Source organism: Colletes latitarsis, unplaced genomic scaffold (assembly GCF_051014445.1).
Source record: "Colletes latitarsis isolate SP2378_abdomen unplaced genomic scaffold, iyColLati1 scaffold0018, whole genome shotgun sequence".
In the NCBI taxonomy this organism is placed as follows: domain Eukaryota; kingdom Metazoa; phylum Arthropoda; class Insecta; order Hymenoptera; family Colletidae; genus Colletes; species Colletes latitarsis.
The window spans coordinates 15,875,234-15,881,941 of NW_027488369.1; positions in this window are offsets into that span (position 1 = coordinate 15,875,234).

Genomic DNA, 6,708 nt, shown 5'->3' on the forward strand with positions numbered 1-6,708 from the left:
GGCATAACCCGCGTTATCCTCTACAGTATTATTCGCAACCAGCTTTTATTGACAGTTTCAGTGTGGTACCACTTCACTACGCGGTCCAATCCAGAAGAAGGCCAGTATGTGGCCAACAAGTATGCGAAAACTGCGAAAGTACGAGCCAGTTGAGGGCAAATACCAGACCTAACCGAGACATAACCGGCGTTATCCTCTAAAATATTAATCGCAACCAGGTTTAATTGACTGTTTCGGTGTGGAACCACATTACTACGGGATCCAAACCAGAAAAAACCCAGAATCTGGCCAACAACTATGAGAAAAACGCGAAAGTATGAGCCAGATGGTTGCAAATACCAGAACTATCCCAGACATACCCAGCGTTATCCACTAAAATGTTATTCGCAACCAGGTTTAATTGACTGTTTCGGTGTGGTACCACATTACTACGTGGTCCAAGCCAGAAAAGGGCCAGGATCTGGCCAACAAGTATGCGAAAAATGCGAAAGTATGAGCCAGATGATTGCAAATACCGGAACTAACCCAGACATAACCAGCGTTATCCTCTAAAATATTAATCGCAACCAGGTTTAATTGACTGTTTCGGTGTGGTGCCGCATTACTACGTGATCCAAAACAGAAAAATGCCAGGGTCTGGCCACCAAGAATGCGAAAAATGCGAAAGTACGAGCCAGATGATTGCAAATACCAGAACTATCCCAGACATAACCAGCGTTATCCTCTAAAATACAAATCGGAACCAGCTTCTATTGACTGTTTCAGTGTGGTACCACATTACTACGTGATCCAAACCAGAAAAAGGCCAGGATCTGGCCAACAAGTATGCGAAAAACGCGAAAGTACGAGCCAGATAAGGACAAATCCCAGACCTACCCGAGACATAACCGGCGTTATCCTCTAAAATATTATTCGCAACTAGGATTAATTGACTGTTTCGGTGTGGTGCCGCATTACTACGTGATCCAAACCAGAAAAAGGCCAGGATCTGGCAACCAAGAATGCGAAAAATGCGAAAGTACGAGCCAGATGATTGCATATACCAGAACTATCCCAGACATAACCAGCGTTATCCTCTAAAATACGCATCGGAACATGCTTTTAATGACTGTTTCAGTGTGGTACCACATTACTACCTGATCCAAACCAGAAAAAGCCGAGGATCGGGCCAACAACAATGCGGAAAACGCGAAAGTATGAGCCAGATGATTGCAAATACCAGAACTAACACAGACATATCCTGCGTTATCCTCTAAAATACTAATCGGAACCAGCTTTTATTGACAGTGTGGTACCACATTACTACGTGATCCAAACCAGAAAAAGGCCAGGATCTGGCCAACAAGTATGCGAAACCCGCGAAAGTACGAGCCAGATGAGGACAAATCCCAGACCTACCCGAGACATAACCAGCGTTATCCTCTAAAATACAAATCGGAGCCAGCTTCTATTGACTGTTTCAGTGTGGTACCACATTACTACGTGATCCAAACCAGAAAAAGGCCAGGATCTGGCCAACAAGTATGCGAAAAACGCGAAAGTACGAGCCAGTTGAGGGCAAATACCAGACCTAACCGAGACATAACCGGCGTTATCCTCTAAAATATTAATCGCAACCAGGTTTAATTGACTGTTTCGGTGTGGAACCACATTACAACGGGATCCAAACCAGAAAAAACCCAGAATCTGGCCAACAACTATGAGAAAAACGCGAAAGTATGAGCCAGATGGTTGCAAATACCAGAACTATCCCAGACATACCCAGCCTTATCCACTAAAATGTTATTCGCAACCAGGTTTAATTGACTGTTTCGGTGTGGTACCACATTACTACGTGGTCCAAGCCAGAAAAGGGCCAGGATCTGGCCAACAACTATGCGAAAAATGCGAAAGTACGAGCCAGATGAGGGTAAATACCATACCTAACCGAGACATTACTGGCTTTATCCTCTAAAATATTAATCGCAACCAGATTTAATTGACTGTTTCGGTGTGGTAACGCATTACTACGTGATCCGAACCTGAAAGAGGCCAGGATCTGGCCAACAAGTATGCGAAAAATGCGAAAGTATGAGCCAGATGATTGCAAATACCGGAACTAACCCAGACATAACCAGCGTTATCCTCTAAAATATTAATCGCAACCAGGTTTAATTGACTGTTTCGGTGTGGTGCCGCATTACTACGTGATCCAAAACAGAAAAAGGCCAGGGTCTGGCCACCAAGAATGCGAAAAATGCGAAAGTACGAGCCAGATGATTGCAAATACCAGAACTATCCCAGACATAACCAGCGTTATCCTCTAAAATACAAATCGGAACCAGCTTCTATTGACTGTTTCAGTGTGGTACCACATTACTACGTGATCCAAACCAGAAAAAGGCCAGGATCTGGCCAACAAGTATGCGAAAAACGCGAAAGTACGAGCCAGATAAGGACAAATCCCAGACCTACCCGAGACATAACCGGCGTTATCCTCTAAAATATTAATCGCAATCAGTTTAATTGACTGTTTCGGTGTGGAAACTCATTACTACGGGATCCAAAGCAGAAAAAACCCAGGATCTGGTCAACAAGTATGCGAAAAACGCGAAAGTATGAGCCAGATGATTTCAAATACCAGAACTAACACAGGCATAACCCGCGTTATCCTCTAAAGTATTATTCGGAACCAGCTTCTATTGACTGTTTCAGTGTGGTACCACATTACTACGTGATCCAAACCAGAAAAAGCCCAGGATCTGGCCAACAAGTATGCGAAAAACGCGAATATATGAGCCATCTCATGATTGCAAATACCAGAACTTACCCTGACATAACCAGCGTTATCCTCTAAAATACGCATCGGAACATGCTTTTAATGACTGTTTCAGTGTGGTACCATATTACTACGTGATCCAAACCAGAAAAAGCCCAGGATCGGGCCAACAAGAATGCGAAAAATGCGAAAGTACGAGCCTGATGAGGGAAAATCCCAGACCTAACCGAGACGTAACCGGCGTTATCCCCTAAAGTATTAATCGCAACCAGGTATAATTGACTGTTTCGGTGTGGTACCGCATTGCTACGATGATCCAAACCAGAAAGAGGCCAGGATCTGGCCAACAAGTATGCGAAAAATGCGAAAGTATGAGCCAGATGATTGCAAATACCAGAACTAACCCAGACATAACCAGCGTTATCCTCTAAAATACGAATCGGAACATGCTTTTAATGACTGTTTCAGTGTGGTACCACATTACTACGTGATCCAAACCAGGAATAGCCCAGGATCGGGCCAACAAGAATGCGCAAAATGCGAAAGTATGAGCCAGATGATTGCAAATACCAGAACTAACCCTGACATAACCAGCGTTATCCTCTAAAATACGAATCGGAACAAGCTTTTAATGACTGTTTCAGTGTGGTACCACATTACTACGTGATCCAAACCAGGAAAAGCCCAGGATCGGGCCAACACGAATGCGCAAAATGCGAAAGTATGAGCCAGATGATTGCAAATACCAGAACTAACCCAGACATAACCAGCGTTATCCTCTAAAATATTAATCGCAACCAGGTTTAATTGACTGTTTCGGTGTGGCACTGCATTACTACGTGATCCAGACCAGAAAAGGCCAGGATCTGGCCTACAAGTATGCGCAAAATGCGAAAGTATGAGCCAGATGAATGCAAATACCAGAACTATCCCAGACATAACCAGCGTTATCCTCTAAAATGTTATTCGCAACCAGGTTTAATTGACTGTTTCAGTCGTGGTACCACTTTACTACGTGGTCCAAGCCAGAAGAAGGCCAGGATCTGGCTAACAAGTATGCGAAAAATGCGATAGTCCGAGCCAGATGAGGGCAAATACCAGACCTAACCGAGACATAACTGGCGTTATCCTCGAAAATATTAATCGCAACCAGGTTCAATTGACTGTTTCGGTGTGGAACCACATTACTACGGGATCCAAACCAGAAAAAACCCAGGATCTGGCCAACAAGTATGCGAAAAACGTGATAGTACGAGCCAGATGAGGACAAATCCCAGACCTACCCGAGACATAACCGGCGTTATCCTCTAAAATATTAATCGCAACCAGTTTAATTGAGTGTTCCGGTGTGGAACCTCATTACTACGGGATCCAAAACAGAAAAAGCACAGGATCTGGCCAACTAGTATGCGAAAAACGCGGAAGTATGTGCCAGATGATAGCAAATACCAGAACTAACCCATACATAACCAGCGTTATCCTCTAAAATACTTATAGGAACCAGCTTCTATTCACTGTTTCAGTGTGGTACCACATTGCTACGTGATCCAAACCAGAAATGGGCCAGGGTCTGGCCAACAAGTATGCGAAAAATGGGAATGTCCGAGCCAGATGAGGGCAAATACCAGACCTAACCGAGACATTACCGGCGTTATCCTCAAAAATATTAATCGCAACCAGGTATAATTGACTGTTTCGGTGTTGTACCACATTATTACGTGATCCAAACCAGAAAAGGGCCACGGTCTGGCCAACAAGTGTGCGAAAAACGCGAAAGTATGAGCCAGATGATTGCTAATACCAGAACTAACACAGACATAACCAGCGTTATCCTCTAAAATACTAATCGGAACCAGCCTTTATTGACTGTTTCAGTGTGGTACCACATTACTACGAGATCCAAACCAGAAAAATCCCAGGATCTGGCCAACAAGTATGCGAAAAATGCGAAAGTACGAGCCAGATGAGGGCAAATACCATACCTAACCGAGACATTACCGGCTTTATCCTCTAAAATATTAATCGCAACCAGATTTAATTGACTGTTTCGGTGTGGTACCGCATTACTACGTGATCCAAACCTGAAAGAGGCCAGGGTCTGGCCAACAAGTATGCGAAAAACGCGAAAGTACGAGACAGATGGGGGCAAATCCCAGACCTAACTGAGACATAACCAGCGTTATCCTCTAAAATAGTAATCGCAACCAGGTTTAATTGACTGTTTCAGTGTGGTACCACATTACTACGTGATCCAAACCAGAAAAAGCCCAGGATCTGGCCAACAAGTATGCGAAAAACGCGAATATATGAGCCATCTCATGATTGCAAATACCAGAACTAACCCTGACATAACCAGCGTTATCCCCTGAAATACGCATCGGAACATGCTTTTAATGACTGGTTCAGTGTGGTACCATATTACTACGTGATCCAAACCAGAAAAAGCCCAGGATCGGGCCAACAAGAATGCGAAAAATGCGAAAGTATGAGCCAGATGATTGCAAATACCAGAACTAACCCAGACATAACCAGCGTTATCCTCTAAAATAATAATCGCAACCAGGTTTAATTGACTGTTTCAATGTGGTACCACAATACTACGTGATCCAAACCAGAAAAAGCCCAGGATCTGGCCAACAAGTATGCGAAAAACGCGAAAGTATATGCCAGATGATAGCATATACCAGAACTAACCCAGACATAACCAGCGTTATCCTCTAAAATAATAATCGCAACCAGGTTTAATTGACTGTTTCAATGTGGTACCACAATACTACGTGATCCAAACCAGAAAAAGCCCAGGATCTGGCCAACAAGTATGCGAATAACGCGAAAGTATGTGCCAGATGATTGCAAATACCAGAACTAACACAGACATAACCAGCGTTATCCTCTAAAATACTAATCGGAACCAGGTTTAATTGACTGTTTCGGTGTGGTGCCGCATTACTACGTGATCCAAAACAGAAAAAGGCCAGGGTCTGGCCAACAAGTATGCGAAAAACGCGAAAGTACGAGCCAGATGGGGGCAAATCCCAGACCTAACTGAGACATAACCAGCGTTATCCCCTAAAATATTAATCGCAACCAGGTATAATTGACTGTTTCAGTGTGGTACCACATTACTACGTGATCCAAACCAGAAAAAGCCCAGGATCTGGCCAACAAGTATGCGAAAAACGCGAATATATGAGCCAGATGATTGCAAATACCAGAACTAACCCTGACATAACCAGCGTTATCCTCTAAAATACGAATCGGAACATGCTTTTAATGGCTGTTTCAGTGTGGTACCACATTACTACGTGATCCAAACCAGGAAAAGCCCAGGATCGGGCCAACAAGAATGCGCAAAATGCGAAAGTATGAGCCAGATGATTGCAAGTACCAGGTCTAACCCTGACATAACCAGCGTTATCCTCTAAAATACGAATCGGAACATGCTTTTAATGACTGTTTCAGTGTGGCACCACATTACTACGTGATCCAAACCACGAAAAGCCCAGGATCGGGCCAACAAGAATGCGCAAAATGCGAAAGTATGAGCCAGATGATTGCAAATACCAGAACTAACCCAGACATAACCAGCGTTATCCTCTAAAATATTAATCGCAACCAGGTTTAATTGACTGTTTCGGTGTGGCACTGCATTACTACGTGATCCAGACCAGAAAAATCCCAGGATCGGGCCAACAAGAATGCGAGAAACGCGAAAGTACGAGCCAGATGAGGACAAATCCCAGACCTACCCGAGACGTAACCGGTGTTATCCTCTATAATATTAATCGCAACCAGTTTAATTAACTGTTTCGGTGTGGAACCTCATAACTACGGGATCCAAAACTGAAAAAACCCAGGATCTGGCTAACAAGTATGCGAAAAACGCGAAAGTATGAGCCAGATGATTGCAAATACCAGAACAATCCCAGGCATAGCCAGCGTTATCCTCT